Source organism: Carica papaya, chromosome 1 (assembly GCF_054855325.1).
Source record: "Carica papaya isolate Zhongbai chromosome 1, ASM5485532v1, whole genome shotgun sequence".
NCBI classification, from domain to species: domain Eukaryota; kingdom Viridiplantae; phylum Streptophyta; class Magnoliopsida; order Brassicales; family Caricaceae; genus Carica; species Carica papaya.
This window is the reverse complement of record NC_142309.1, coordinates 10,404,175-10,414,609: the sequence shown is the minus strand read 5'-3', so window position 1 is coordinate 10,414,609 and position 10,435 is coordinate 10,404,175. Positions and strand designations below refer to the sequence as shown.

Below are 10,435 nucleotides of genomic sequence, written 5' to 3'. Positions count from 1 at the left end.
ATTTAGTTGACTAAAATTTGAATTATTCTTTGTATTTGGAAATTTTAAATAAATAAATATTATATATATTATCAAAATAATTTTTATATTTAAGAATTATCCAGTCTGTAAATTTGTAATTAATTAAAAATTAAATTCTAGTTATATATTTTAAAATTTTAAATAGATAATATGTACATTATCATATTTAAAACTTTATCTCTATAATATATATAATAATTATCAGATTGGTTTTACTTTTATATTTTAAAATTTAAGTGGATAATATCAAAATTTTATCTTTACATAATACATATATCATAATTTTTTTTTAATTTCAAAAAATAATAAACCATCATCTGATATTTTTCATCATCGCATATACATAAATATATACATATATATATATATATGCTAATACTACTAAGTTGAAAATTTTAAATTAACAATAGAAAACTACATAATTTGAAAAAATTGAGACATATAGGATTGCAAAGTATAGAAAAAATTAGAATATGAAGACATAAAACGACACCGGATATGTCGTAAAACGTGGGGACCCACCCAATCCACTGCAGTTATCATCTTGGAGATGAAAAACCAACTTATTATTCTCTGACACTCCATTCTTGTATTTCATTGTCTTTTGATTCCCCAATAAATAGTCACCTTCATTTACTTTGACCAACTCCCACAATATATATATATATATATATGTATTAAAAAAAAATCTAAATCATATGTAAAAATACTTCCATGATCTTCAGAATTTGGTGGTGATCTTATAATTTAATAATATATTTTTGCATATTAAGAATGTGCCTGAAATAATTAAAAGTCAATTTCATACAATTAATATAACTGAATTAAATTATAGTTATTCTAAATTTACTGAAATCGATTATTATGTCCAAAAAAGAATTTTTACTCAGTTAAAAATTATTTGAGTAAATAGTTAAAATACGTGAAATTGTTTTTACCTCATTCTCCACGTCAGCACCTGATATTCCCCTTGCTCCTACAATCCAACGGTGCAGATCATCTCTACCTTTCACAGATCTACAAATCTCCTCCGTTCAATCTTCTTTCTTATGTTCCTTACCGCCTCACAATCTTCTTTACTCACTGGGTAGCTGAGAAGAAACAGGCCAACGAAGGAAAACTTCAGATTAATGTCGTAAAGAGTGGAGAATCGTGAGTTGAGAAACTCGCCGTGAGTCAACTGGGACGATCTCTTTCTCTGCTCCTCAAGCTTCTCTCGCATCGAGATCTGCCTTTTACACCTTTTTATTTGATTCACGAAGAAACTTCAAAATGGAACGTTGGAAACTCTGCTAGAGAGGCGAGGAGTAGAGAGAGAGAGAGAGAGAGAGAGTCGAGCTGCGCAGAGAGGCTTTCGGGCGCGCGCGAATCTCAGTAAAATTGCAGGGCTTTTTTGCTTTTTTTTTTATGGTTTTGTTTGACGGCTTAGAAGAGATGATTGCGGATCTTATGTGGTATTTCTCCATTCCCCTCAGTTGCTCTGCTATATTCTTCCTCTCTGGTCTCTTCTCTCTCTCCTTTATACTGGTGATGTATCTCTCCTCAATCTATTATAGTGATCTGGACGATCTGGGGAAAAATAGTAGGGTTTATTTAAAAATAATTTAATAGTTTAGAATTAAAAGATATATATATATATATATAAAGAGTTTTAAACATAAAATTTTGAATTGTATAGTAACTATTTAAACCTATTTAAATATATTTATGTACAGTATATAAAACATAATATTTATTAAGTCATGTTAAATATTAAAAAGTTAATTAATTTTTGACACATATTATGCATGCATTTGATTAATAATGAAAATAATTAATATTTTTATATGCCTTGTGTGTGTGTGTGTGTGAGTATACATATAATATTCAAATCAAACTTATTTGAATTGGTCAAGTTTGGTATGGCTCCAAAGTGACTTTTTTTTTTTTTCTTTTTAATTGAAAATAAATAATGAGGTTAATAAAATTTAAAGGGAATAATAAATTCAAAAGGCATTTAAAGAAAAGCATGAAAAAGATATTACAACCGTAGCTCTTCCAATCACTAGATTTTAAGTTAAAAAATTAAAACATACATTTGAAAACTTTGTACAAAAATAAATACAACAAGAACTTAGCACATGTGAACTATTTGAAGAATCAAAGAAAACAAAGAAGATCATTAATTTCCTTCAAATATGTGGGCAAAATTTAGAATGAATGTTTAGAACCATTTTGGTTATTTCTTAAATAATTAAATTATATTAATATTTCTCTAGGTAATTTAATATTATGTTTCTCTATATTATTTATTATTATGTTTCACTATGTCATTTAATACTATATTTTTTTTAAGTCATTTAATATCATATTCCTATAGATCATTTAATATTATGTTTTCTTATGTCATTTAATACCATATTTTTTTTTAAGACATTTAAATTTATGTTCATATTTTTTTAGATCATCTAATTATGATCATTTTGCAAAATTTAAGTGTTTTATCCTATAAATATCTCATTTACAATATAATATGACACATTTCGATTATTGAATGAATTTCATTGCTTTTGGTAGAATTTTAAAAAGTGAGAATTCTTATTCTTCTTGTTACATCTAGAATTGAATTAACTTATCAAGTTATCTTACGTCGTTTATTCATTTTTGCTTCTTTCATCCTAATCACTCAAGTTTTCAATTACAAGTTAGTTGTGGGTTTGGTAGGGAGAATCTGTTTAGGGTTCTAAGTTATCTGTACTAAATATATATGCGGGGTTCTGAATGTAATCTTTGATCCTCGGGTTCCGCATCAAATGGTTAATAAAATTAATAAAATAAAAAATGATATATCAACATTAATCCATAATTAAAATTTCTTTTAATATTTTTATGAAATTTCGTTCAAATCAAACACTAACTAAATTGAAATTTTTGGTCTTTTCTCATATTTAGATCTAAAACTAAGCTAAATATAACTTAATTTGATTGACCTAGTATATTCAGTTCAATTCGATTCGATATTTCAATTTGGATGAGATTATGAATATTCTAAAACCTAAGCAAGAAAAAACTTGAAAAACAAATGCCAAACTAACAAATGGAATCATATTACAAAGACCCTTGAAGAAGAGTTGAAACAGGAAAATTTTGACAAATGAGCTTTGTTAATAACTCAGGCACTACTATGTAGTGTTTATGGCAAAACTTTTACAATAACAAAAAAGACAAATCAACCAAAAACTTATAAACTAAAGACAAAAAGCCGAGCTTCTTAAAAATAAAAAGGATGAGACTCGTCTCATTATATATAGTTCTCCATGCTCAAAGAATATTATAGAAAACAACAAAATTCTAGTTAATAAAGAAAATCAAAATAAACACCACTTCTTGAAGCCAAAGAAGGCAATATAGTAATCCAAGAAAAAATAGGATACCATGCATCACGAAAGCCCTCCCAAAATAAACCAAGAAGCTAAAACAATCAACAACTAATACATAACTTCTAGAAATTTAAGACTTTGAAACATTAAATAAAAAATATTTTATATAAACTATACTCTTACTTGTTTGAGAGATAATCACTTATCCTTACATCAATATACAATTCTAAACTAGGACAATGAAGTCATTATCTGGTGAACTGACACACAAAAGAAATCAATATACTTCATTAAAAAACTCAACCAATCATCCAACTATTCATGAGAATGATTCAACTCTAGCAACTTAACCCAATCAATCAACACCTTCATGAGTTAATGTGCTAGATGGTCGTTAGAGTAAAAGTATCTTTCTATGGAGTAGAGTTCAACAAGAATGTCAATAAGAAAGGTGATAGCACTCAAGATCCAATTTCAGTAAAATATTAAAACTAGGTTTTAAGCTAAATTCTTTAATGCTTTTATCGAATTTTTTTCTTTTTTTAAAAAACTAAAATAGAAAAACACAATAAGAAGCAACTACAAAGCAGACTCAAGCAATATTATAGGAGTCAATACGAAGGTAAATGTAGAAATCAGTAGTAGTTTAAAAAAAGTAGAGTTGTCAATTGGGATATGATGGGCACAACAGGCCAACAGATCAACACAGTCATTGCCTTCACAGTGACCATAGAACAACTAGATCTCGCAATCTACATTAAACATCTATCTAGTATATTTAGTGATCTTATATTAAAAAAAGTCATATAGGCTAACTATAGGAGGAGGAATTTAACATGAAGTTAGTCCACCTTGACAATGAACTTCTTAATACCAATATGCTAGGTAACCTTACTGTATGGAAAAGATCTTGGGTATCTAAACCCATTTAGCTCCCAAGTTGATATCATATTCGATATCAGTAAATTATATAATCTTTGTAAGCTTAAGATATTTACATGCTATTAAATTTTTGTTATTAAGCAATGTGCAATAAAAAGTTATGGAACTCACATTGAGCTGCACAAATAGAAGGGGAAAAAAAATAATATTCTTATTGATCAACATTAATCCATTTACTCAATGTTTTAAATCTTATTCATAAATTGAATTTCTTGCATTTGTTTCCTTTTCTATTATATATGGTTTAATATGAGTTCATGATTTTCTATCACAGATGACTTGATAAGATACTTAAAATTAAAGCAAATTACAAAAATTTGTCTGGAATTTGATACTTGTTAAAATTGATCTTTAATATATTTAGTCACAATAATTTAATTTCTAATATTTTCTATTTATTTTAAATACTTAATTTTATTTCGTACTTGTTAAAATCGATCTTTAATATATTTGGTCACAACAATTTAATTTCTAATATTTTCTATTTATTTTAAATGCTTAACTTTATTTCGTTTCTTGATAGAGAAAATTAAAATAGTTACATTATGTTTCAATACTTAAAAAATAACTACTCTAATTAATATAAAAGAGCATTTCAAAAAGTCAAGTTGGATATGTTGTCTTAATAGTCCCTTATTGTATAAAATCTAAAGATGTAGTGTTATATATATATATATATGTATGTATATGCCTTGCCTTATGTATTATTTGAATTCCTGACATAACTAAAAATTGTAAAGACTCGTTACCTTAGATAAAATAAAATCATAATTTAAATGTGAAAGTGTATAATAACGTTAGCATTTATATTCCTTACACATAAATTAGCATGCCCAATAAGGATACAGAAATGTCAATTTTACAGCGGTTCATAAAATAAAAAACGTAATAACATATGAAAATAGTAAATAAATATTGTGGAGAGATTAACCTCCACTAACTCTTGATAGGATTCGGAGGGACACCTACTCGCAATCCTGCTACTGATCAGGATAGAGTGAGCTACACTAACCCAATAAGAATATCACCTTACTCAGTGATATAGGAACCAAATATTGGTAAAAATTATAAAAACAACCAATTGAGCTCTTAATTTAAGTAAATTTATTTATCATAAGAAAAACTATTTATTACATATTTACTGTTGTGAGATTTTCAAAATCGACCTATAAAGATAATAACTTAAATAATATTGTAATCTCATATTCAAATGAGCAAGAACAACAACTTTTTTTTTTTTTTACTTACTGGTATCTCTAATGGTTCATAGGGGTGTCTCACTATACGTGAACTTCTTATCTAAACTTGTCAACTAACCGGCCATCCTCATACCCCATCTGGTATGAGCACCAAAAATAAGGGTAAATGGGGTCGTCCTCATACACCGTCTGGTATCAACGCAAAAAATATCATCCCTTGATATCTCGTCCGGTATGAGGTAACGTTTATGGTAGGGTTCCCTATGTACCCGGTCCGTCCATCATCTCTTAGGATATCCAGTAAGACAATCATTCATTAATTCAAATAACTACGCATATTCCCATTTGCATATTAATTTTAAATTTCACAAATCAACTGTAAATCATGCAAGACAAAACGATATATGCATTAAGGAAGCAAAACTGAATCATTTAACCATTTCAATATATTATCATGTATTTAAAACTGTAAAATTAAATAATCAGTTAAATATGACAAACAAATAACTAATCAGTTCCGCCTCCATTAGTGACCTGTAATTATTCTCAATTTTTTTTTAAATTTCACAAAATATCATATTATTGATTTTTAAGCTTCAATTCTATAATAGGGAATAGGGTGAGGGATTCTTACCCGAATCGATGTCCAAAACACTGAATTTTCTATTACGCCTACTAACGATTCTTGAGTTTCTAAATTTTCTTACGGAGATTAAAACATATTTCATGTATCTAAAAATACCCCAAAAATCTAAAATTGGCATCAATGCTCGCAGCAGCGATTTACCTCGACCTAGCCGTTTTTGGCCCATTTTGGCCGGTTTCGGTCGACTTTATACACATCCTTGTAGAAAAATACGTTAGAGGGTGGTCAAAAAAATCAGAAAATAAAAATCTATCGGTGGTGGAGTTTTTCGAGCGCGACGGTTTCGCCAACTCACCTTCGCGGCTGAGGTTTTTCCTTCAATCAACATGTAAAAAACTGAACGGTGGAAAAATTGCATGAAATGAAAACCAGGAAGGGGCTCATTGGAGAAGGTTGCGAGTTTTGCCCACGATTTTCAGCTCACTTACCATTTGTTTTGCTCCGATATGGCCACAGGAGTGCTCGGAATCGAATTCCGAGTAGGTAAGAGAATTTTTACATTTTTTGGTGATCAGAGGTGGGTCCGGTGCGGTGGTGGTCGGCGGTCGGTTTCCTTCTCCGGCGACTGGTTTGGTTGGAGGCTGGTGTTTAGGGTTCGGGTTCAATGTGATGCAAAATATTTATACCCATTTCGCATTAATCTCGACCGTTCATCGCGTTTGATTTTCGACCGTTCAGGAGAAAATGTATTTGGACTATTCATCACGTTTGATCTTGATTATTCGATCGCGCCTAAGGAGAAAATAGATCTAGACCGTCCACGCGTGCGGGATCGCTTATGGGTCGTCCGATCGTGAGGCACGCGGATCGTCAGCGTAACCTCCTGGGTGGCACCAAATCAACATGTCTTACCACGCGGCGTGCTCTGATTCGTTGAGATTGCTGACTGTGGCCAAATTTTTCTTATTTGCATTTTGACATTCAGTTTTCGATTTTTATTTCAAAAATACTATTTGAATATAAATTTTTATCACTTTTTTTCAAAATTATTTTTAATTTCATCAATAACCTATTTTTTTTTATAATTTCACATTAAATTAAAATTTATTAATTTCAAAAATAAATTTTTTTATATATTTTAGAATGTTAAAATTAATTCTGAATTAAATTTTGAGTTCGGTTATTACAAAAACTAACCAAAAGGTGGCGGGAAAAGCTAAAAGAAACAACCCAAACTAATTATTAAAATGTATACTACAACTCAAGTTAAAAAAAAAAAAAAAGAAAGAGCATATGGGTGAAGAATATTTACTTTGCATGGTTCTTCTGGCTTTGATATTCAAAAAGCATATATATATATATGTATGTATATAGTTGAGAGAAGGGAGTATGTATAACTGAAAAATGGGGAATTAAAAAGTCAAGGAATTCCATTATATATTATATATATGTATACGTGATGGGAATAAATAATGGTAACATATATGTATGTATGTATGTAGTGGAATAAGAGCAAGAGCAGCGGGAATATTTTTAGCAGCCTTTTCAGTGCTTTAGCTCTGGCAAGGACATGTTTGGTGTGTGGTCACCAACTATACCATTTAACTCTCACTATTTACCTACATTTGGTAATAATATATATATAAATTATTGTTATCCGTATACACACACACACACATATATATATATAGGTAGATTACATTAACCACACTGTAATTTTTGCCTACTTTACACTCTTTTCTACTTTAATATATATATATATATATATATAATTTAATTTCCATATTCTCAACGTTAGAAAATCTTATAATTACTACCCCCTTAACCAATGATTGATAATTTTTAAAAACTCTTTTTTATTATTAAAAAAATACATATATTTTATATTTCCGTACTGTCCCTCTATTTATGATGTTTTATTATCTTTACAATCTAAACTTACTTTTCTTTAATTTATAAAACATTTCAAAATAAAAAATTGAAAAATATATTTTCCTTAATTTATTATTCTATCATTAATATATACTTGGTGAAAGATACAAAAATTCATTTTATGTTAATTAATCTCATTTGCAAAATTCAATATATATTTAACTTGTAAAAATTTTAATAGTTAATAAAAATAAAAAGGGTATATTTTTAGAATAAAAATAAATATGAAATAGATTAACAATTAGTTTTCTTCTAAATTGGAATATTAATTTATACTCCGATGACATACAAGTTTTTCAAATATTAACATACATAAAAAAAAAAAAAAAAAAAAAAAAGAAAAGAAAAGCACAACTTGGGAATCAACATTCTACTTACTTTTATCTCATATATATATATATATATACATACACACACACACACACAAATACACACTGTTTAAAAGGTGAAAAGGGTATATATATATATATATATACATATAAATATATAATTATTGGTTTACGAGTAGTTCCAAAAGAATAAAAATGTGAATATGGAGGAGCTCGAACTACAATACTCAGAAAAGTGTGCATGCAAAAAGGTATGACACGAGGGCAGTCGCTCGCTTCCAGTTCTATAAAAGATTCGATTCTCATACATACGCGCCACCACACACCTGTATATTTTCTCTACTGTGTTTTTTTTTTGTTTTTGTGCATATATGTTATGTATGTATATATTTATGTATATCTATATGTGGGCATACGTATAAATGGGTGGTTTCAGAGATATTAGGTAGGGGATGGTCCCGTATCCTACAGAGTCAGTGTAGGCATTGAGGAAACAAATACGTAGGGTATTTCATTCTCGTATAATTTTTTTTTTTCTTCTTCAAATAAAATCTTAAGTTTTCAAAATTTATTCAAATAAACCCCTCATTTAGCATAAATAATACAAATTTTTGTTAGTCAATATGCCATTTTTATTAACTTATAAACACGTCAATAATCTATTCTCTTTTCTCTATGAGCTCGTAGCTAATCTCTTGCCCCAACAACTAGATCCTCGATGCTCGGCTCCTCTCCTAAAGCCAGACCCTCTGCTTCTTTTCCACGTGGTTGCTTATTAACATGTCTATCTCTCTTTTATTAATCAATATAATTATTCTTAATATCTTAAAATAAGTTAAATTTAATTTAAGAGTAATTATCGTTTTGAACTGAATAAAAATAATTTTTATTGTGTTCGACGTGTTTATCATTCATTTAATTTAACGATTTGATACAATTTAGATCAAATTTAAGATAAAAATATTTTTTAAAAAAATGTCTCTATGTTAGTCGATATAATAACAAAGAGAGAGTGCTAACTAATGATATCTTGGTCTTAAGAACAAATATAGTGACAAACTGAGATAATGGAGAAAATGAAAGAGGTGGAGGATTCGACTTAGGAGAGGAGTTAGTGTTGAGGATTTGGTTATTGGGGGAAGAGATGAATGAAGCTAAGAGCTACTAAAGATTGTTGACATGTTTATATGGTGCTATAATATGGCATGTTACATATTTTTATGTATTTCTTTTTTTATTTATTAATCTTACGCAATAGTTAACTAAAGAAAGAAAGTTAGTACTTATATTAAATGAGGTTTATTTGGATGAAATTTCAAGTTCAAATTCTAATTGAATAAAAGAATCTATAGTTGCAAATTTGAATTAAATAAAATAGTATATAGGTGGTAAATTATGTATTTAAACATGTAAGTAAATATAAAAATATATAAATTTTAATTTTAATTAATAACACTGCTTAGATGCATACCATGCTTGTTTAAATTATTAGATATGATATTTATTTAGATTAAAAATAATAATTTATAAATGTTAATAAAAACACAAAAAAAAAAAATCATGTCTTATTATTATTATTATTTCGTGAAAGATCTCATGATAAATGAGGTGTGCAAAATTAATAAATGATTGAGAATTTATATAATATTATACAATTATATATGTATAAAAAAAGTAGTATCAATCTTAATTTAGATGCACACAAGTTTTATAAAAGTAAAAGATTGTAATAACTTACTTTTTGATAAATAATGTGTAACGAATAAAAAATTTATTGTGCGTATAATATTAGAGTTTGTAATAAATTATTATATGTACTTACAGTTAATTTAAATGTTTAAATAAATAACTCTGTTGGATGTAATTATTTTATCTTATTATATATATGGGCTTGGACCCAATAAACAAAAGGAAACAGGTTTGGACTAAATATTATTTAACATTTTTGTACAAAATTAGAATTTATTTATTTATTTTTCTATTATAAAACAATGAGATAGAATTGTGAATATTGAAGAGTTATAAAAATAGGAAAAAAAAAAAAAAAAAAGGTATTATTGCCTAACA

At 27.8% G+C, this 10,435-nt stretch overlaps 1 long non-coding RNA gene across 1 annotated transcript; it reads right to left on the bottom strand.

Annotated features, from left to right (window-relative positions):
- Positions 1–403: 403 nt before the first annotated feature.
- LOC148269205 (uncharacterized) lies at positions 404–2,150 on the bottom strand. Its single transcript, XR_015818741.1, has 2 exons — positions 960–2,150; positions 404–801 (listed from the first exon to the last, which is right to left on the bottom strand). It is a non-coding gene; the product is annotated as an uncharacterized LOC148269205 (long non-coding RNA).
- Between the last annotated feature and the right edge of the window lie 8,285 nt (positions 2,151–10,435).